The sequence below is a fragment of the Rhinopithecus roxellana genome, chromosome 11 (assembly GCF_007565055.1).
Source record: "Rhinopithecus roxellana isolate Shanxi Qingling chromosome 11, ASM756505v1, whole genome shotgun sequence".
NCBI lineage: Eukaryota > Metazoa > Chordata > Mammalia > Primates > Cercopithecidae > Rhinopithecus > Rhinopithecus roxellana.
In genome coordinates, this window is record NC_044559.1 from 7048676 (window position 1) to 7073052 (window position 24377).

The 24377-nt window shown below is 40.3% G+C and overlaps 1 long non-coding RNA gene across 1 annotated transcript in view; it reads right to left on the reverse strand.

Annotated features, from left to right (window-relative positions):
* The window catches only part of LOC115900481, a 131132-nt gene that overhangs the window by 66809 nt on the left and 39946 nt on the right, over window positions 1-24377 (reverse strand). The window contains exon 3 of the long non-coding RNA XR_004060159.1: window positions 8373-8462. This is a non-coding gene — a long non-coding RNA (uncharacterized LOC115900481). The remainder of the gene's footprint in view (window positions 1-8372; window positions 8463-24377) is intronic.

Sequence of the window (24377 nt, forward strand, 5' to 3'; positions counted from 1 at the left end):
CATAAGTGCTATTATTCTAGATTTACAAATACCTTCCCACTGGGAGCCACCAAAAGGACAAATTAAAAACTATTTACCCTTGAGTCTTCACATGCAGTAATCAGAGGAGATATTTGTTCAATCAAAACATTGTTAAATGCCAAAATGTGAATTTCAGAGACAAACTGACCTGTCTGACATTGGCAAGTTACCTAACTCTTTCCATCCAAATTGGCTCATAGATCCGTCAACTCTGAAATTAATATATTCTGAGATAAATATTCTAATTGCCCAGAGTGTAAAATACTTGGAGCTTAAAATATTGTCAGATTGAAACCTGACATCTAAATAACTAACTTGATGGGGCATGCGACATGATGCAGAATTGTGTGGCCAGGAGGTGACCTTACCCTCTTCCTAAGGGTCAGTGCCTTTAAACCATGACAATGCCTATTTTTTAATCTTTTCAAAGATACAACTACCACATTCTAAATCTACTCAGGTACTAAGAAAGATTATGGTAATTAAAAAGGAATCTAGCACAATATTTTTTGAACTTTTTGATCACAGCTCTGACATTTTATATCTCAAACCAGTAAAAGTAAAATAAAACTTGTATAACACATAAATACATACCTTTATTTCTCATGATGCCCTCTGGTATGTTTGTTCTAGTCAATTATATTCTCTTCTATTTCATTTTTAAAGAAATACTGATTGTAAATCCACAAAGGGTCTATACTTGAGTTGTGCCAATATCAATTGCCTGGTTTTGATGATGCACTATGGCTATATAAAAGGTTATCATTGGGGGAAGCTGGGTGAAGGGCACACAAGAATGCTCAGTAGTAGTTTTACAATGTTTTAATAGTCTTAAACTACTCTTTAAAAATGAACTTAAAAAATCAATATGGGTTGTGAAGGTAGAACGCATGGCTTTATGATCCACTGAGTTCCATAATGAGTTTAAAAAGCATTGATCCCTCAAAGTGACTTTATATGAGATAAATATACCCGTTCCTTATATCCAGGAATAACCAGTTTCTAAAAATTGCATAAACAATATAAATAAGAGAGATGACATTATAAATACCTTAGAAAGAGTAATGTGGGAAATTACATACTAAAAAGCAATAAAACATTATGCAAATTTTTTTAAAAATTATTGAGATACAGTTTACTCTATAACATAATTTTTAATTATTTGATTGGTACATGGATTTAATTTTATTCTTATCATAAAACTGGCCAGTTTTGAGGAGAACTTGATGAAATGATTCCAAAGTCCATCAGGGGTAATAAATTAAAGATGATGCCTAATGAAGTTCTCTAAGTAGAAAGTAATGAAGCAGAAGCAACAGTGATGTGCAGAGCCACATGTACCAGCTTGTGAGAGCATATTGTTAAATTTTCAGGAATTTTGTGATCTGGTTGAGGTCACACTGGTAGCTTGAAATCAGTGGGAAAGTTAATTTCTCATGGTTGGTTATATAGAAAGAAAATTATAGAAGACTACCTAAAACTAAATATAAGAGAAAATTCAGAGGAATAAATAGGTTAAATACTAAACTTTACAACTGCTTTAAAATGTATAATAAAATTTAATACAGTTTTAATCAAATATTTAACTTTTGAATAACATTTTACATTTCAAATTAAAAGAAATAACAATAAACAGAGATATGTTGCTTAAAAATGTACAAGTTCCGTAGTTGGCTCTAATTTCTGTGTTAATGATTAACACAAATCCACAATTAATAGTTCCCAAATCAACAATCAAAAAGTATATTTAGAACAATATTTGCAACAGATAGCAGACAAAAAAAAAAAAAAGTTGTCTAATCCTAACATATAAATGACTTGTACAATAAACAAGTAAAAACACTAAAACTCCAACAGATAAATAGAAAAAAGTCATGAACAGGAAAGTCATAAGAGTACAGTGCAATGTAAGTAACAAGTGTGAACCCGTGGATTCAGGTCAACCTTTACAATGTACAAATGTTAAACCTTTAAAATGCTCCATCTACAAATACACAAATTGAAATAATGAAGCCCAGCTCTCCTGGCTGCACCAACCTCTCCTCTTTATTCTCATCATCTATAGACATTGGTCACTCTCCACTGTTTTCCAAAGTTGATGGCTCACCAGCTTCTTCTTGGTTCAACTCCAAAAAGCCATCATTCTTATGACTCCACAAGGATGACCTGCTCACTGAATAGTCAGGTTCTTCACTTCCTTAAGCTCCTTACTTCTACAGAACACTGTCAGCCCATTCATTTCAGTCCACAAAGTCCCCAAATACACTCTCATTTTCCTATAATATCACATGTACAAGGTCTCTAATGAAAAGTCGACCACCTTCTTCCACTTTGTTATTCAACACCTTTTATAGCACCTCTACTTTGCCTGCTTCAATCATATTCAATTGACACACCCAAACTTCCAATCCTCTTTCTCCATCTTCTTCCTAACCCAACTTAGATCTCATAGTCCATCACTGTCTTGCCAAACCTCTAAACTCCCACACTCCTTCCTCCCATGAGGCCACCTAGCAACACTGCAGCCATCGATGACTTATTACTTTCTCCAGGCCTGTACATAGCCAAGCACAATTCATGAAACTCCCACACAGTAGGCAAATTAACATCACTGTAAACACATAATCACCATGACAACCAGCTGGTGACTCAATTTTCTTGTCTTAACCAACGTTTTCAATATCTTCTCCGTATTTCTCAAACATCCAAGTTGTCTCTCAGCCCCACTCTGTCAATCACCTTGCTTCAATCTTTAATGAGATTATTTAAGCCAGCATAGGATAACCTCCTCAAGTTCCTGCCACCAATTATATAAACCTGTCTACAAATGCACCTGTCCTCTCCTTATGGCCATCTATCAAAATGAGAAACTGCCTCTCCTCTTGTTCTGGCCAATTTCTCTGCCAGTAACTGGCCTGCACCTCCTCCTGCCTTCCCTGGACTTGGCTTTTGTAGTATCTCCTCTGCATCCAGTATCTCCAACCTCTCCTTTTTTCTGTATCCTTCCCATTGTTATTCAAACTTTTTCTAGCCTCTCCCACCTTTAAAACTATCTCTACTGGTTTCCACAATTCCAATGTTCTTTTCTATCTTTGCCTTCCTTCAGATTTATCTTCACATTTTGCCTCCACTTACCTCCTCTCCATACTTCAACTCATACCTATCTGCCTTCCACCCCTACTACTCCTTGAAAAATGCATTTGTAAAGTTAGTCATCACCTGGTTATTGTTTAATCCTGTGGATACCTTTCAATCCTTTTCTTTCTTGACTGCTTCTATTCAGCAATTCACACTATGACTCCTTCCTGAGAGCACATTTTTCCCCGGGCTTCCCTGACACCACACATCTCAGCTTCCATCCATACCACTGACCATTTCTCCATCTTTTTCTAACTTCTCCTTCTTTAGGTGATTATTAAACTTGGGAATCATTCAGGGCTTTTTCCAGACTCTTTTTCCTTCTCACTCTACACTTGTCCCTAAGTCATCTCACCAACTTCTATGATTCAAAATATCATCAATATACTAACATATATATAACTACCTCTTACATAGTAATGGCCACTTATTCCATCCCAGACCCCTTATCTGGGTTTTAGACACGTTTTCTCAACTCACTGCTTAACTTTTCCCCTTGTTTTTCTTGGATCAAATTCAGCACCTTCAAATCTGAAGTTCAATCTCTTTCAACTATGCTCCTCCCCCAGTTCCCATTCATAATAATCTACTCCATTGCTGATACCAGAAATTTGAAAATTGTATTTAACATGTGCTTTCCTTTTCTTTCACGTTCCAAGAACATTCAACTGCCCTCCCTTTCCTACCTCCTAATGATAACATCTCTCTCTCTCTCTCTCTGTATGTGTGTGTGTGTGTGTATATATATATATATGTATATGTATATATAATACCCTGTGGGAGTAAAATGGTAGTTTGAGCTATAGTGGTTGCAGATAGAGAAGTTAAATATAGATAGATAGATAGATAGATAGATAGATAGATAGATAGATGGATAGATAGACAGATAGATAGACGATAGATAGATATTAACTAGTTAAATGTATAGATAACTTCTTTCTCTATCTGCAACTGTAGCTTAAACTACCATTGTCCCTCCACAGATACAGTTCTAGAGCTCGCACATCTACAAACCATTCTCCGCAAATTCTAACCAACTTAGCCTCCTTAAAACACTACTAATATTACTCTCATACTAAAATCCTTTCAGCTTCCCTAGCTAATCTAAGGATTAGTCCCTGTCCTCCTTACCTCTTCAGCCTGTCTTGTCCTTGGCACACTCCCTGCCTCTCAGTGCCCCACTTCTATGGCTCTTCCTTGGCTCCTCTGGCAAGCCATACTCTTCTCACCAATATTTGCATATCTTGTTCCCTCTGCCTGGAATGCCCTTCCCTGCACCTGCTCTCTACTAAGATACTCCAACTTATCCCTTTTGCAGCAGATGAAGTGTCTCTGTCTTAGAGAAGCCTTAGTCTTGACCTCTCAAGACTAAGTCTGTATGCCTCCTTAATCGCTCAGAGCAGCACATATTTCTCCTTTATAACATGCGTCATACTCACAATTAAGTGACTGTTTAAAATGTGCTTATTTCCTGTTTATATCTGCCCCAGGTATAAGTTCTATAAGAACAAAGACTGAGTTTGTCCTTTCCCCCTCTATCTCAATGCTCAACAGTGTCTAACATGTTAGTCTAACAGACTAACATGCAGTAGGCTCAATAATATCTGTGTTGCATGCATTGACAAACCCTCACCTATAAAAGTCAGAACTAATCTCAACAATAATTTCAAATGTTGTCAAGAGCTCACTGAAATATGCCCAATTGTACAATGCTCTGGGGAATATTAGTTGTCAAAACTCTTTTAGAAAATAATTTTACATGATGTATCCCAAGTGTTGCTTTTGAACTGGTAATTTCACTCTGAAGAAATAAGCTCAAGCACCCGCACATAAGCTTATGCACAGATGTTTCTTGTCTCATTATTTGTAATACTGAAAAATTATGAACAACATAAATATCTAACAATAGTTAAGTAAATTAAGGTTCCATGTCTAAGTATAATTTTATTTCACTATTTTCAATTATGTGTACAAAGAGGCTGCAATAACTTTGGTTAATGTTTATTTTCTAATGTTTGTGATTAAGCTATATACAAAATTATATAGACAGCCTGAACCCAACTATGTGAAAAAGCATATATAGAAAAAAGGATAAAATTATGAGGCAATAATAAGGATTATTATAATGATAACAACTATGAAAATAATGTTAACAACTAACATGTACTGAGCATTTACTATGTGCTGGTTATCATTAAGTTTTACACACATTGATTCATTAAGTGCTCACAACAACCCACAATAATTTCAATTAGATTATTATTACTCCCCTCTTTAAAATAAGGAGACTAAATCTCAGAGAGGTTCAGTAACTTAGCTAGGACCACCCAAATGTCCAATGACAGAATCTAAACACTTTAAAATAAAAAAATATTCACAATAATGATTATACTATTTCTTTATGGTATGATTTAGGTGATTCTATATTGTCTTAGTTTTTGTGATGAGCACATGTAACTTTGATAAACAGAAAAAAGAGTTTCCTTTTAAAAAGAAAGCCACAAGTTTTCTCTTTTTAAGAGTTTGGCTTTCTTTGTCAAACTCTTATTAACTATAGCACTAAGAAAAGGTTCTTATTTGGGACCGTCTTTATGCCAAAACAACCCTGGCAACAGAAATGTGAATTATGAAGGTACAAATACTTCAGAAGCCCATTACATTGCTTTCCAGTGACAATTATCAGAAATTCCAAGACTATTTGGTTGCTTTAGAAAGTTAAACTGTGAGCATTATGCTGGAAGTTCTTTCCTAAATGGAACCGTTCATCCTGTTATGCAGCCGTCTTTGCCAATGAATAGTGATCAGGTGAGGTAGCGATCATATATTTCGGGTTTTTTGTTGTTGTTGTTTTAACTTTTATTTTAGGTTCAAGAGTACATGTGAAGGTTTGTTACATAGGTAAACACGTGTCATAGCTTTTTCTAGTTCTGTGAAGAATGTCATTGGTAGTTTGATAGGAAGAGCATTGAATCTGTACATTGCTTTGGGAAGTATGACCATTTTAATGATATTGATTATTCATACCCATGAGCATGGGATGTTTTCCATTTGTTTGTGTCTTCTCTGGTTTCTTTGAGCAGTGTTTTGTAATTCTTATTGTAGAGATCTTTCACCACCATTGTTAGCTATATTCCCAGGTATTTTATTCATTTTTGTGGCAATTGTGAATGGAATTGCCTTTCTGATTTGGCTCTTAGCTTGGACGTGGTTGGTCTGTAGAAATGCTAGTGATTTTCGTACTTTGATTTTGTATCCTGAAACTTTGCTGAATTTGTTTATCAGCTGAAAGAGCTTTTGGACTGAGACTATGGGGTTTTCCAGATACAGAATCATGTCATCTGCACACTGAAGTAGTTTGACTTCCTTTCTTCCTATTTGGATGCTTTTTATTTATTTCTCTTGCCTGATTGCTCTGGCTAGGACTTTCAGTACTGTGTTGAGTAGAAATGGTGAGAGAGCGCATCCTTGGCCCTTGCCGGTTTTCAAGGGGAATGCATCCAGCTTTTGCCCATTTAGTACGATGTTGGCTGTGAGTTTTTCACAGATGGTTATTTCAAGGTATGTTCCTTCAATACCTAATTTACTGAGAGTTTTTAACATGAAGGGGTGTTGAATTTTATTGAAAACCTTTTCTGCGTCTATTGAGATAATCATGTGGTTTTTGTTGTTAGTTCTGTCATGTGATGAATTTCATTTATTGATTTGCATATGTTGAAACAATCTTGCAACACAGGAATGAAGCCTACTTGGTCTTTTTGATGTGCTGTTGGATTTGATTTGCAAGTATTTTGTTGAGGATTTTTGCATCGAGGTTCATCAAGGATATTGATGTTTTATGTTATTATTAGAGATAAGATATTTTTATCAGGTTATTCTCATTGAACTATAGCACAATACAGAACCTGAAGCAATGGCACTGATTTTTCAATTCAGATATCTTATTAATATATGTAAATTCAACATAGCTGTGATTCTCTTCTGGTCAGTGTTCCGTGTTATCAGAAAAATGAAGATCCATTCAGAGGATTCGAGAGGGCTTTTCCAGATCAACTTTGGGAAACAGATATATGACCTCCCTGCTCAAATATGGACTGCCCTTACCACTGATGTCTTTTTAGCATGCTTTTGGTGGGGTTTGTAATGGGCTGAGAATAAAGGCCAATTTTTTTTAATTAGACTTAAGTCAAGGAAAAGATAATGATTGTATGTGTGTGCCTGTGTGTGGTATAGCCTAAAAGAATGGAAGGGTGTCCCCCACCAGGGAACCTTTGCCTAGCAACTGCCTAGAAGTGTTTACCCCAGGGTAGAGAGAGCTTGAAGCGGAAATCATCACAAGCTCCTGGGTGATGTTTCACTGGAGGTAAAGTACTGAGTTCCACAAAGTGGCTGCTCCTCATGTCCCCACTCACCCCACCTTTCCTAGACTCACACCCAAGACCTAGTGAAAACAGGCTGAATTTTAAATGAGTAATAATCATAAAAATTACATCACTGAAATCTCTTTAAGATGCTGGGAACAGAGGCACTGCACTTCTAACTTGTTGCACAGAAAGGTTGTGTAGGTTTGTCTTGGTTAAGGCAGGTGATGACTGAGAATAAATCCAAAGATTAAGTGGAGGCATTCCTGCATAGGAGCACCAAATACATCTCCTCGGGGTGAAGGGAGTCATGGGCCAAAGACAGAAAGAGAGAAGATGTACATATCACCTAGAGTCAGGAAGGCTGAGTTTGCAAGCACACATGAGCCAGTTTCTAGATATTTAGCATTATCATGGGGTATATTTAAGAGAAAGGGGTGGAAAAAAATTGTAATTATTTGTCAGATGGAGACTGAAATTGGAAACAAGAGCAGCTTGATAATTGTTATCTTCTTATATCCATAAACTAGAATATGTGGATTTCACAGAGAAATGACAGCAACAGTAATTACATGATAACCTAGGATTAAAAAAAATTAGTACAAAGTGGTTAGAAAGAGATAAATAACAATGCCAGTTACATATTCATGGACACAGTACTTAATGATAGAAGGAATAAATTAAACTAAGACAATATGAAAATAAATAATTAAAAATTTAAGAGACACACAGAGAGAGTAATTTCCCATTTGGTTAAACATTTTAGAATAAGACAACAAATGAACCTCAAAACATATCACAATCATTTAAAGGAAATTAAGGTACTCAAGGCAAAATCAAAACACATGAATTCACCTTTCCATGATGGGGAGATGTTCTCAGAGGATGGACGGAGGACAGAAAACCACTGCACTTCTTGTTCTTCTGCCCAGGACTTCAGCTTTCCTATAATTGGCATAGAAGAGTTCTGTGAAAGATGCTCCACATGTTTTCTTCTCACTGATAGACTGAGTCCTTCTTCCCCTCAAAAACCCACCTTGGACCTCAAAAACTCTCTAAGCCTCTGTCTGTGGAGATTTTGGTAATCTCTAACTCATAGTGTTTGTGTTGGGATTGAGATAAATATAAACCCTCTTACACAATCCTTATGCTATTTCTCATGCTTTTCTCTGTTAAACCTGAGTGTGTCCCTAATATTCTAAGAACTACTTTGTATTGTGAAGTCCTCCAAATTGAGAGCCATCTGTGTTGACCATATCTCAACTAAATCAAAACTATAGTGTTGCCTTTTCCATAACGTCACATAAGTCGAATTAGACAGTTTGTAGTCTTTTTAGATTAGCCTCTTTTACTTTTTAGTATAAGCATACCTTGCAGATATTGTGGCTTCCTTTCCAGACCATTGAAATACAGTATCACAATAAAGTAAGTCACACAAATTTTTTGGTTTCCCAGTGCATATAAAAGTTGTATTTACTTTTACTGTAGTCTAGTAAGTGTGAAATAGCATTATTTCTACAAAAACAATGTAAATTCCTTAATCTAAAAATACTTATTGCTGGCTGGGTGCGGTGACTCACGCCTGTAATCCCAGCACTTTGGGTGGCCCAAGTGGGCAGATCACCTGAGGTCAGGAGTTTGAGACCAGCCTGGTCAACATAGCGAAACCTCACCTCTACTAAAAATACAAAAATTAGCCAGGTGTGGTGGTGCATGCCCATAGTCCCAGCTACTTAGGAGGCTGAGGCAGGAGAATCGCTTGAACCCGGGAGGCAGAAGTTGCAGTGAGTTGAAATGGCGCCACTGCACTCCAGTCTGGGTGACAGAGCTAGACTCCATCTTAAATAAATAAATAAATACTTCTTTGCTAAAAAACGCTAACAACCATCTGAGCCTTCAGCAAGTCTTGCTTCCCTCTTGATGGCTGCAGACTGATCAGTGTGGTGGTTGCTGAAGGTTGGGGTGGCTGTGGAAATTTTTAAAACAATAAAATTTGTTGCATCAATTGACACTTCCTTTCATGAAAAATTTCTCTGTAGCTAGCAATAAAGTTTGACAGCATTTTACCACAGCAGAAAGTTTTCCAAAATTGGAGTCAATCCTCTAAAATCCTGATACTATTTATGTTAAGTATGTTTATAAAATATTCTGAATCTTTGATTGTCATTTCAAAAATATAAAAAGCATCTTCCCCAGGGGTAGATACAATTTGAAGAAACCACCTTATTTGTTTATCCATAAGAAGCAATTACTTATACATTCAAATTTTCTCATGAGATTGCAGCAATTCGGTCAAATCTTTAGGCTCAACTTCTAATTCTAGTTCTTTTACTCTTTCTGCCATATCTACAGTTATTTAATCCATGGACTCCAGAAAGGATGTTGTATTAGCAAGCATGTAGACAATATTAATCTCCTCTTACATCTCCATCAGAGCTCTTGGCTGATGAGGTACATTGTCAATGTACAGTAATATTTTGAAAAAAATATCTTTTTCTGAGCAGTAGGTCTCAACGGGGGGTTTTAAATGTTCAGTAAACCAAATGTGCTATCATCCAGGCTTTGTTATTTCATGAATAAAACACAGGCAGAGTAGATTAAGCAAAATTCTTAAGGGCATTAGGATTTTCAGAATGGCAGGTAAGCATTGGATTTAACTGAAAATCACCATCTGCATTGCTCCTAACAAGAAGATCGGCCTGTCCTTTGATGCTTGCTTTGAAGCCAGGCATTGACTTCTCCCCTCTAGCTACAAAAGTCCTACCTGGCATCTTCTTTCAATAGAAGGCTGTTTCATCTACATGGACAATCTGTTTTTCAGTGCAGCCATCTTCACCAATGATCTTAGCTAGATCTTCTGGATAATTGGCTGCAGCTTCTACATTAGCATTGGCTGCTTTACCTTGCATTTGTATTTTATGAAGACAGCTTATTTTCTTAAACCTCATGAACCAACTTCTGCTAGGTTCAAACTTCTCTTCTGCAGTTTCCTCATCTCTCTCAACCTTCACAAAATTGAAAAGGGTTAGAGCCTTGTTCTGGACTAAGCTTTGGCTTAACGGAAGGTTGTGACTGGTTTGGTCTTCTTTCCAGACCATCAAACTTTCTCCATATCAGCAAACAATCTTAGGTTTTGCTTTCTCCTTGTATATGTGTTCACTGGAGAAGCAGTTTTAATTGCTTTCAAGAACTTTTCCTTTTTGTTCACAACTTGATGAACTGGCACAAGTGGCCTAGCTTTTAGCCTATCTCAGCTTTCAACATGCCTTCCTCACTAAATAAATTATTTCTATTTTGGATGAATGGAAGAGATGGGAGACATCAGGAGATTCACCCTTTCACTTGAAAACTTAGAGGCTACAGCAGAGTTATTAAACAGCTGATTTCCAATACTGTTGTGTGTCAGGAAATAGGGAGGCCTGAGGAGAAGGATACATACAGAGAATCACCAATCAGTAGTGCAGTCAAAATACACACAAGATTCATCATTTATGTTGGCCATCTTACATGGATGCTGTTTGTAGCACCCAAAATAATTACTATACTAACATCAAAGATCACTGATAAAAGATCAAAATGTTACAAGGAGTCATGAATTGAGCACACACTTGAAAATGATGCCAATAGACATTCTTGATTCAGCGTTGCTTCACTTTCACAACCTTCAATTTGTGAAAAGTGCAGTGAAGCCAAGTCCAATGACATGAGACATACCTGTGTGCATTGCAGATTCAACCATATTTTTGCATGGCTTGACAGCTCATTTTTTTGAATGAATCAAATTTTATTTGTTGCTGAATAATATTTCACCGTACAGACACTTCACTCTGACTTCAGTCGTAAACCACACTAACACTGTCTTCCATCCCAGCCTTCACCACCACTAAAGATATTCGGTACATTGTGTTTTACTGTCTGATGTTTTATTGCCTGATGCTATAACAACATGACTTGGCCATACTTGGCCACCACTCCGAGGCATGGATGTAGTTGTGGGCAGAGTGATCCTTAGCATCAGTGAGCCTAGCAATGACAAAGCTGTGCACACCATGCTCTCTCTCTCACAGTCTCAGAGTCCCCACTCCACTTAAGGAGAAAAATATGGGTTAAAATTGGAGAAATTTCCCACCTGATTTTTTTAACTGAAATGTTTTCATCTCTCCCTTCTGTCTTGGCATAATTCAGAATTCCATAAAACATATATCCAAGCCTTAAGAGAAAAGATCTGGGCCCAACATACCAAGTGACTTTGTCTCACTCTAACAGGGAAATCTCAGAGAGATCAACTCTGGTAAGCAGAGTCCAGAATCCAGTGAAACCTGGAGAGGCAAGTGGCTGTCCTCTATTCTCTTCTTTAACCACTTCTGCTTCCCCATGAAGTTCCCTTGCATGTGAGTCTGACAGGATTGTCATGGCTTCAACTCTGGCCCTGGCTGTACCTGACCCTGGAACTATGCCCTCCATTACCGTCTGACTGACTTAGACCTGTTGTCTCAATTCCCAACATCCATGTGTAGCAGACACCATCTGAAGTGTCTGTCCTGCTGCTAGGGTCTGAATTTTCCCTGTGTTATACAGACATGGGCATCAACAGCCATGTGTAGAATCCAACTCTTATTGATTAGGACAGGGCAGACCCTGGACCCAAGCAGAACTCAACATGTTCTCTTTCTTAACAATTTTGTGATTTCAGTTGAGATTAAGAACTTGGAGTTGACACTGAATGATACTAAAGGAAGTGCTCTAGACTAAGAGTTATTTTAAAATTGTGGTATACAACTCATTAGTAAATCATAAAAAATTATAACTGATTACCAACACTTTAAAAAAATAAAATAAAAACTATCAGAAGAGATTGCAGTGCACTGCAGATAGTAAGGGTAAATATTGTTTTGTAAAACTTTTATTTCAATTGCGTATTTGTGCATTCTAGGTGAAATATAAAGTGTAGTTCTTACTATGGGTCACATCAAAAAAGTTAGGATGATCCTGTTCTTGAGGAAATGTTCATAATCTCCTGCTGTTCTTTCCTCAAATCCTAATTGTACAATACTGGTTTTGTGGGCAGGTGGAGGACAGTATGAGAGCACAGGTGATTAAGCTTGCTTTGATTCTATTATGAAGTAAAGTAACCTTAACTAATACATTGGAAAAGAGATGTATTAATCCATTTTCATGCTGTGATAAAGACATACCTGAGACTGAATAATTTATACAGGAAAAAGAATTTAATTGACTTACAGTTCCACATGGCTGGGGAGGCCTCACAATCATGACAGAAGGCAAGGAGGAGCAAGTCACGTCTTACGTGGATGGCAGCAGGCAAGGTGAGAGAACTTGTGCAGGGGAACTCCTCTTTTTAAAACCATCAGATCTTATGTAACTTATTCACTATCATGAGAACAGAATGGGAAAGACTTACTCCTATGATTCAATTACTTCCCAACAGGTTCCTCCCACAACGTATGGGAATTCAAGATGAGATTTGGGTGGGGACACAGCCAAATCATATCAAGATGTGACATGTGGAGGGACAGGATGTACTGGGGTTATGTGTGACTAGTTCTGACGAGTTCCATGTATTTTCTGATCAGAAAGAAGTATAATTAGATGATGTGGAAGTAACTAAAAGTTAGAATAAAAGAATCTAGGTCTCCTGGAATATGTAAACCAGGACACGCCTCTCAAGATATTCCTGGATTGTCTCTCTAAAAACCTAGGCTTCTATTTTATGCTGGGATTCCATTTGCATTCAGTACAGGAGTGGATGTAGGACGATCATGCCCAACAAAGGTCTAGAATTGACACCAATTGGGATAACTCCTTAAGTAAAAATTCTCCCTCCTCTGGAAATGGTCTAAACACAAAGGTAGGGTTGGTTATATGTGCTTGCACCAGGTCACCCTGATTTCTTTGTCCTAATGAAGTGACTGGTGGGTGAGCCACTTATCATTGGTAGCTCTTCCTTCAAATTTTCCAACTGAAATGAACAGATGCAAGTCACCCAAGGGAATGGCAGGAGATTAGGTAATTATAAGCAACTGCATTTCTCACAACCTGAAGGAAGCCAGTTTGTGGTAGGTAATGATAAAGAAGTTAAGGGACAGAGACTGGACCCTGGCAACGAGCAAATCTCTGATTCCAGTTGGCCTGTGAATCAGTTGCATCCCTGACCTTCCCACAATTATATGAACAATACCCTGAGACTCCTGCAATAAATGACATTCATACCTAAGCTCCAATGGTCATCTTGTACCACTTTCACACATAACATTGCCACTGCTGCACTGTTACTAGGTAGCCTCAGAATTTCTTTAAGGCCTACAGGATATAATTGCTTTGAGGAACAAACTCTGACCAAAAATATAAGTTTTACTACAAAATAGTATTTTTTGGGAGATTCTAAGTCCCCCAAAGAAGATTTTTCATGGACCTTTAATAAGAAAGGTAACTGAAGTTGAGGCTTGAGACTCTGCCACTTCCAATTTTTTAAAAAAATTGGATGGCCAGGCATGGTGGCTCACACCTGTAATCCCAGCACTTTGGGAGGCTGAGGTGGGCAGATAATGAGGTCAGGAGATCAAGACCATCCTGGCCAACATGGTGAAACCCCGTCTCTACTAAAAATACAAAAATTAGCTGGGCGTGGTGGCACATGCCTGTCGTCATAGCTACTCGGGAGGCTGAGGCAGGAGAATCGGTTGAACCTGGGAGGTGGAGGTTGCAGTGAGCTGAGATTGTGCCACCGCACTCCAGCATGGCGACAGAGCAAGAATTTGTCAAAAAAAAATTACTATATTATAGTGGCCTGTCCAATGCCTTTCTAAAAATAAATGAGGAAATCTCAAAGACTTACATCACAGCAAGATAACATAGAAATTCCAAACAATTGGCAATGTGAGGTGTTATGCAGGATATTAGGTTGGTATTTCCAAAGAACCAATTTGGAAATAAGGAATCTGAGGTCCTAAGACAGTACGCAACATCTTTGAGGAAGGTCAGGTGCCAAATGGTTGATGTGAGAGTAGGAAGCAGGCCTGTTTAAAAGCAAAGCATGGGTTTCTTTCTCCAAACCACTCCTACACTTCTGCCTACAAGACAACCTCACCAAGGCAAGTTCCTGAGTTCTCTGTGCACACTTCAGTGTCACTTAAACTAAAAGCTAAGGTATTGCTGGCTGACATACAGTCTTCTTGGGGAAGATAACTTTTATCGCTGTCAGTAATGATTGGACCCCAGGCTGCTGGAAGCGTTCATAATGACTCCCGGTTAGAACCATCAGTGTGTGATGAGGCATTTAATTTATGTTGTGAATCAGGGAGCAAACCAAGGAATATCTACAAGGTTCTTTCCAAGCCTACAGCACTTCCTGGCCCTACTAAGTACTCCCTGCCTTGCCAAATGTTTCCATAGAAACAGATGCCTGATGCTATGAAAAGGCCAGTTCAGTTCTGACGGATCTACAGGAGGATGCCCCTGGTGCCTAGAGTCATCAAGAGAAACACAGGCTTCTGAGAGTCGCTCCTGGCAAGCAGCTGAGTTGGGCATTGGTGTATAGTGGAGTTAGGAGGAGGGATCCTAAATTAAAGAGGTGATGAATTTGATTCAATAACAGTTGTGCCGCCATCCTTGAGGAAGGCTGAGTGTGTGCTCCTCCAATTTCCTGGTGGCCAGGGCTCTTGCAGATGTGCCCTGGAACCTTGACTTCTAGTTTCCACTGTGTCTCCCACTTCTCATCCTCATAATCTCCATGCTGAGTGTGCTCTCTCTCTGCATGTTCCATCCATCTGGCATAAGGAACAATCACAGGGGCAACCCGTATGCTACACTCCTCACATTGTTCACCTCCTTATGCCCAGATTTCACTGCCACAGGAATGCTTTCCTGTCAAACAAAGGGATTATGAGCTCTGGCATCAGACAGTCCTGGGTTCTATCTAGAGCTGTTTCACATAGTGGTTGCAAGGAAAAGAGAAGAAACTACTTGGAAGAAAGATACGGCACGGTAGGGGTTAAGGACTGAAGAGAAGTGGCCCTATTTGAGTAAGAGTGAGCAGAATTGAGTAGGGCCTTCTCCCCAGAGACTCTACGTTGTCCCGTATCCTCTGGTCACCTGCTGAATTTCTTTTCCATGTCTGAGCTGTAATTCCCAGGACCCCTGTAGCCCTACTTTACCTCTTCCAGAAAACTGGGGGCCCTTAGATGCCACTGTTAGCTTATTTGGGCTTTGAATCCTTTCCTAAGCCTTACCATTAACCAGCCTTCCAACCACAACAGCATTCTACACTCTGGCCTCAGGCATCCCCTGTGCTGATGTATCCAAATATTATTGCGCTCCCAGCCTCCAGGGCTTAACCTCACATGGACAGCCTCTCCTTGGGGCCACATAGGAGCTCGACTGAGTCCCTTGTCTGTGAGTCATGAGTCTTTATGAATCATAGACTGCATCTAGCTCCTCCTGGAACTGGAGCCAGCCTCAGATAGTTTAAGAGAAAGGGCACATAGGGGCCAGCTTCCTGGTGTCCCATCCTGGTGAGAACTGGCCCCAGGGAGATGCACAGACATGGCTGTCACAGCAACTGAGTGCTCCTGAAGCAAGGCCCCAGGCCTCTCTACTTTCTTGTGTGCTGGCTCTGCCTCTCTGTCATCTCTTTTTCTTTTGTTCTCTTCTCTTTGACTCTCACCCTCTTTTTTCTCCCTCCTGACGTCTTTCCCTTTCCCTTTCTCATTTTTTCCCATACTGCCCCCTCCTCCTGCCTCTTTATCTCCTTGGCTTTGGGTCTTTCTGGCTCTCTCCTTTCTTCATCTCTTGAAGCTGTGGCCTTTTCCTTCAAGCAGGCTAGAAGAAGCCTAGAGAGCCCCACCTGCTCAAGGCCCTCCCACTCAGCATTCACACTCCAGAGAAGAAATGAGCTCATCTCAGTGCATGCTTTGTGCTCCAGGGAACCATGGATACCCCTGTGCCCAGGGAAGCCCTCTGATCCCAGGTCCCAGCACAGTCCACTAGAGATGCTCTCTGCATGGCTGAGATTGGCCCAGCCTGGGAAGGCCGTGTAATGGCAGCCTGGCCTGCAGGAGGAGTCTGAGGAGGGGTCTCTGCCAACTGCTAGCTTCCTTGCCCTCCATGTCACCCCCACAACTTACCGCTTATCACCACTCTTTGCAGGTGCTGCCACACAGTGTCTCTCACTTCCTCTGCTCTTTTCTGCAGCCAACTGTATTGGGAGGGTCACCTCCCTGCAAGCAAAGCTAGAGCTGTTTATAGTCTCATTCCCAAAAGGCTGCAGGGAGAGCTGTGATCCTGGAAGTGGACAGTGTAATTACTCACATGGGACCACCCACATGGCAACCCCAGAGCAAGGCTCTTAGCTCTCCTTTTAACATGTAATTTAAACATAGGCTTTTTCTTCTATCTGCTGAACTGAAGTTGAACGACAAGACCTTCTGCCAGCACTAACCATGAGGAGCCCTGGAGGGAAAGGCTGCCCCATCTCTGGGTTGGGGTATTGCTAATGATTTTTCCCTCAGCTCCAGGGGTAGCATCTGGGCTCCAGCCAGGCCCACCCTGGGGCCAGCATTGCTCTGGTATCAGTCCTTCCTTGCTTGACTTTCTAGTCAGGCCCTCCCTAGCAGTAGCAATATCAAAGGAGAAAGTGATAGGATCCCTTTAAAGTCCCAGTGTTCTGTTGCACAGCAGGGTGACTGTGGTTAACAATACTGTATGGTATATTTCAAAATAGCTCAAAATAGCTAGAAGAGAGGATTTTGAACATTATCATCATAAGGAAATAATCAATGTTTGAGATGATGGATACGTTAAAAACCCTGCTTTGGTCATTACACAATGTATACATATATGGAAACATCACACTGTATCCCATTAATATGTATGGTTATTTATGTCAATTTAAACAAAGAAAATTTAAAAGAACAACTTCTCCATTCATGATGTGAAAATCCAGTGGGGAAGGATTGAAGCAAGTCCACAAACAGAGCCTCCTCCCTACTCCCAACCCAGATCTTCTATTGTAAGGCATCTCCCTGCAGCCTCAGATGGTATGCCTTTAAAGCCCTTAAGATAACTGTGGACATGTGTACATATATTTATGTGCACGCATCTATTTGTGGGTACTTGGTAAAGGATTTCTATTCGATTAGATAAAAGATGTAAGGCACACGCCACAGGGCTTGGAGTAAGAATTTGTCATCTTCCTTCTTTACTTTGAGCTCTTCTATAGAAGTTAGAAAAGGGTCACCTTATAAACATCTTTTCCTGTCTTATAATTATTGTCATTATCTAAATTACCAGAATAGATTGAAATAAAGAGTATTTTATCTCCCTATTTCCCAACACTAGAGGAGACGAGCAGAACAGAAATAGAGAGTAGAAAAATTATTTCTCATTCAGTAAGATAGCTGTATCCACTCCAGCCTCTTTTATTTTTTAAGTTGCTGTACCAGAAGAAAATGTTTTATTGGATTTTATGTTGAAGGGAAATAATAGAAAATTTCTATACAAATCATTGACAAGCTTATTTTGTTTGTTCAAACAGGCAGGCAGTTTTCCCGTCAGATATCATAGAGAGTGAATACATTGAATATTTTCCTTTGGATATTGTGAGCACTTTTCAACAGCAATTATTTAAAATATTTATGAGAAAAAAACTGGGTAAGTCTGTCATTTGAAAAGCATGTAGGTAGCTATCAAAATGCTTGTTTCTGGAGATTGGGTCTCAGACCAGAAAGATCCCTCAAAACAATTGGATGGCCTGCGTCAAAGCTATTGAAAAAAATCCAGATAGAAAGTGCTCCAGGAATATCTAAATGAGGAGAATAGGAGAAGAGCCAAGAGAGGAGGAGAAAGGGAAAATGAGGAAAAAGCAGAAGGAGAAAGAAAGAGAAAGACATAGAGAGACAGGGAGACGTAGTTGGCCACACACAGCAAGAGACAGTGATGACAGTGAGGCAGACGTGGGAGCCAGGGAGAGTTGTGTGAGCTACAGAATGCCTGGCCCTGCTCTGAACAAGGCCTGGGGATCTTTATGTTTCTAATTGCCCAGGAGGGTGAATGTCAACAGACTTCTGCAGAAGGAGAATGAGCTGAGAGTGAGTCTGGATCACTTGCCTTCCATGTGTCATCCAATCACACTGCTAACATCTGCAGTGGCTCTGCAACCACGAGCTGGGAGTAATACAAAGTCATGTTCTCACCATGCTTGCCCAGAGTCCCTGGCCTGGATGGAAGAGGTTCACTGTAGGAAAACGTTATTGACTGATGAGAAGTATTCATCCAATTTGTCTTTATTCTATGACTCCTATCAGCCCAGCTGGAGGGAAGCCTTGAACAACCAGTCTCCTGTTCCTGGGCTCATATCTTTTTCTAAGCTATATGGCCTTCCAAGTGACAGCATCATCATCCTTCTTCATCACCACCACTATCATCATCCTCATCACCATCATCATCCCCATCATCAGAGCAGCTATTCTTTATTGAGCATTTACTATGTGCTGGATATATATATATATTTATATATTTTATATATATTTATATATTTTATATATATGTATGTGTGTGTGTGTGTGTGTGTGTGTGTATATATATATATATAAAATCTGGAAAATAACTGTGTTAGGGAGGCCCTATATATATCCCAGTGTTGCAGTTTTGCATAACCCAGGCTCAAAAAGTTAAGTAACTTTCCCAAGAACAAACAGCTGCAATATCAGAAGCAAGGCTCATATCCATAGCTCTTCCAGTCCAAAGACTCTAGAACAAGCTAAAAAAAAAAAAAATGAACAAATGGGGTCTTCTATATCAGTCTGTCTATGACTCTCCACCACTGTAGCACTCCACCTATTTCAGATCCAGGGACACTGCCAAGTGACTATGGGGACTCCTTCCCTAAGAGATTGATTGGCTTGTAGGAAAGTTTGAATTAATCCAATTCTATTGTGTATGAATGTTCTTCACACTAGGAGTCCACATACTTTCTCATCCCCTAATTTACCTGTACCCTCATCCATTTGGCAAATACTTATGGAGTATCTATTTTGTGTCTGACACTATTTTAGGTGTTAAGAATATGGTGTGAACAAAACATACCAAGCTTATACTTTAGTGAAGGGAGATCAATATGTAATATAAACACAGAAATAACTCTATGAAGAACAAAAAATGTAAAAGTATAGAAAGCAATGGGAGGTGGTGAGGGTGAGTGACAGCTCTCTGATGAGCACAAGCCTAAACACAGTGAGGGCTGAGGTATGAGTATATGTTAGAGAGGTTCAGTGCTGGCTTAAAGAAGTGCAAGTGCAAAACCCCCAGGCTAACAGGAGCATCCCTGGTGTGCTGCAGGAACAGTGAGGACACCAATATTGCCGGTGAAAAGATGAGGTCAAAGCAGGCACCAGATAACTTAGGACTTTGGAGGGTCTGATGTGGATTTGGAATTTTACTTTGCCATATCAAGTTATTGGATAAGAGAGCCATGTTTAGATTTACATATTACAACAAGTCTTCCTGGCTCCAGCAAGAATGTTGTGTAAAGGACTCACTCTGGAGACCAAAACAACACGTGAAAGTTAGAACTTCTCTGGCCACTGACCAGGTAACAAGCCATGGTGGCTTGGAGTAGACGGTGGTATAGGATCAGGGGAGCAGTTGTCAAATTCTGGAAATCCTCTGATCAGTTGGATGTGCAGAGTGAGAGAAAAGAGAAGAATTAAGGATTACTTCCAGTGAGGCATGAGGCAGCCAGAGAGTACAATATTCCAGAAACAAGGGGAAGATAGGCATCAAGGAAGGAGGCACTGAAACTTTCTCAGTGCTGTTAAAAGCTGAGGCCTAGTCCCTTTGACCAGCTGCTAAAATCCCAGCTAGGCAATAGGGACAATGTGACAGTTTCTGCAGCCAGGATGTCCTGACATCACGTCTTTGAGTTTGACTGAAAAAAAAGTCGATGCTGAGAGACATCAAGGCCATCAACAGCCCATAACAAAATTCTCAAGGTCTTGAATAACTCTCAGGGGTACACTACTCCCAGAGAAAAGTGTAGGGCTGTATGCCTTATGACTATTGGGACATCACCACAGATCCTGTGGCCAAAATGGACCACTGAATCTATTTTCACTCCAAGGTGCTTTGACTGTCAGAATACAAGAAAATCTTGTTGTTATTTAGAAATACTGTTGTTTATTAAAAGGCCCACATGCAGTCAGAAAAGTGGGCCAAGTCTAAAATCTAGAACACACTTCCTGGTCATGAGCTCAGCCCCAGGTGGGTCACCTGGATTCTGTGAGTTTCTGGGCAGAGTTAACCAACTTTAGAATGGATGGCTAGGACCCACAACTGGCCATAATAGGATACGGATAACCGTATATTCCTGTTCCTGATTTTAGCTTTTCCTTGAATACGTTTCTTGGTTCTAAACTAACCAGAGCATGACATGCAATAGAAATTCTCAAGAATACAATTTCACTCAAGATGATCTCATTTCAAAATATTACCACCACTTGCAGAGAGTTGATGGGTGGGAGAGAGTGGGGGGCTTGCTTTTTTAGAAACTAGACCTGACCCACCTTGAACTATGACAAGCGAGCTTGGCTGAGTGTCTGTCAACCGGAATCCAACCAAACCCTGTGCTGCAGAGCTCCTCTCTGACAGACACTGTCAGCCTCATAGGACATCTAAGATGTGTCTCTTCCTACAACACAGAGGCCAACTGCCTCTACTTTCTGTCTTCTATCTCATAAAGATATTTTTGTTCTCAGCTGGTAGAACTCAGTGACTTTGAGTTTCCCTAAAAATTCCACTCACACAAAAGAATTTGTTAACTAGATGGATTTGCCTGAAGCTGTCCTGGATGAGAGAAGAGGTTTATATCACATACCTTACACCAAAGAGCTCTGAAAGCTCCCCTGAATATTTCTGTTTTCCCAAGTTTCTGACTTCCTCTAACTTTAAATTCACACCCTACTGCCCCCACTTTACGCCAACTATCCTTTCCCAGACCCCAGGCTCCTGTCTCTTCCTCAATCCCATCCTTGTCTTATACATAACAGTCTAGCAGTCATCTCTTTTTAGGTAACTTGAACATGTTGTTGGAGAGTTCAACTCCCAAATCAAAAGATGTCCTTTCATCCCATTATAACCCCAAACTATTTTGCTGATGTTTTCTTCCATTTCTGAGTCTTTGTGCTCACCAATATTCAGACCTATATTCTGAACAGCATCATCTTTATCTTTTCCCAGAATCCTGCCCTTTGAGGCAATCAATGCCTCTGACAGTTGTTAAGGCTATTTGGAGTGCAATCTTGCACAATAATAAAAACAGCTGCTATGCATTGAACACTCACTGTGTGCTAGGCCCTCTGCTAATCAGTTGAACTATATCATGTTTTGTAATCTGCATAACAGCTCTAGGAATGTAGCTATTATCACTCTATTCTATAGCTGAAGGAGCGGGGGTCATATCGATAATAAGAGACAGAGCCTACTGTGGCCTAAGCGTGCTGTTACTGGAAAGATAAGAATCAAAGGTCCATGCCCTTCTGTCCATAAGAGGCCTCTCACCCCTAGGAGGCCAGGAAGCATCACTCCCTGTCCTGATATTCAGGGAACAGCTCCTTGGCCCAGGAAAGACGCCTTTACTCCTGGGCTCTATGTAGTGAAGCAAATTTCTTATTTTTTGAGCCAGGTTGCTTTCTTTTTTAATCATAGACTAGGGGTACTGTGTGTTCCACGAACAATCATCTTACTGACATGTTATTCTGAAGCTTGACTTCATTCACCGTGACACATGCTGGTTATGAAATACGCAATGGAATAGAGTTGTAATGAAGGGAGGCTGGGGAAAGATTAAATTGGAATCTGAACTAATGCCAGCTAAGAGACCCTACCTCCACTTTATTATTATTATTATGTTTAATAAACAATCATTCATGCTCCGAGGAAAGGGAAACAATCAGAAGCCCAGCAGGGGAGCCATAAAAGAAATGTTTTAAACCTTGAATAAAAACGTTTGTTCAAACCCAGAGCCGGTCTATTTTTATTCAAAATGAATGCAGTGAGTTCTCCAACATCTAGAGGTGTTGAGAGGCATGCAAGTGGAGCTTCAGTTGCAGGGAGGATGCTGGGGTTCACCTTTCCCCTCCTCCCAGGCTAGTCCAGCCACTGAAGGGAAGATGTTCTGGACTTCAAGGAGGTAGTTGGTGCGTCAGTCCAACGTGCTTACCACCTGGTGAACTGAATTGAAAAAGAGCTCTTCTCTCTTTCCCAAGTACTTGGAAATACTCTGATTCTCCATGAGGAGAATGTGCAAAATTCATCTGGAACTAAGGAGATTAACCACATGCAGGAGCACCTCAAAAATTAGATGTCACCTCAACTAAAGAAAGCAGAGATGGGCCTTGACCATCAAAGCTAAATATAACTGAAAGTTAAGCTTTTATTGTTGAGATATTATTATATGGGAGAGAAATTGTGTGGACAAGAAGACATCTGTCAGCCTGGAAGACAGATTAGGGGAAATCATGAGCAATGGCGTGTTGCTGTTTCTCAGCATTGCCTGCTACATGGACAGATGGGGTCTTGCCTGCAAGCTGTCTTTGGCTACTAGAGAGATTATCTCTCCCGTGGGTAAGTGACGTGGAGGCAGACCTAACCAGAGATCACTCCGTGGCTCTTTTCCACTCACATCTGGGAGGTGGCTGTATCAATCAGGGTCCCGGAGTACATAGCACACTCAAACTAGGATAATTCTAAGAGGTGTTATGAAGTGACTGTTTACAAAGGTGAGGGCAGGGTGTGAGGAAATCACAGGTGACTATTAATATTGCCTCCCCTCCCAGGATTCAAGGGGCAAGGAAAGGCACCATCCACAAGAACTTAGATGGAAAGAGAAGTGTGGAGAGACACAGCCTGGGAAGAGCTGCAATCTTCCAACTGGAAACGTAGCTGATTGCATGCAACCTGGCAAGGAGCGAGTGAAAGAAATAACTTCCCTGACCATATCCTTCTTCCTCTTTCAACACTTCTTGTTGTTCCCCCTTTGTGCCACCCCAGCCAGAAGCCAGTGGCAAAGAGAGTACTTTGACAGACTCCCTATAGATCACCATCTTGGGGCAGAGAAGCAAAAGAGGGAATTTAGAGGGACAATTATGAGGTGTCTAGTCTAGGGTCATGGCAGAGAAGTCACATGGCACATGTTTTAAAGTTAACCCAAGACTACATTTCAGTGTTGGCCTTGCCATTTGAGCCGCTAGACCATAAGTGAGTTATTCCCTTTCTCTAAACCTCATTTATTCCATCAGTGAAGTTACACCAGTATCATCCACCTTGGAGGCTGCTATGAGGATTGCAGGTTGTGCCCTGTCTCCCATCCTCTCAGATTACTTTTTTGAGCTGGTTATTGATGCACAAGCAGCATCAAAATGGTTGCACAAGCAGCAGCTTCAGAGCACCTCAGCTCAGCTGCACCAAGCACCACCTGCATCCTGTCTTTGATCTTCCGTGCCCCTTGCTGGGGGATGCCTTGCAGGAGTCCAATCAGCCATTTTGGCACATGCACACACCTAGAAGCTAGAAAGAGTTAATACCCTGGAGTAACATACGACCAGTGGTGAACAGAAATCAGGAAATGAACACATCTGTGTCACAGGCAGACATTTCTGAAGTGCCTATTCAGAGCCTCCAGTGGGATTGATGCCCAGTTGTCTACGACAAAAACCAGCCCAATAACACATCCTTGGCATGTCTTCCTTTCTCCTCTATTTTATTTTTTTCCAGCCCCCTTACTCCTATCTCCTGGGTCACATAGCAAAATAAACTGCATACAAGCTATGGTCTCAGGCCCTACTTTTA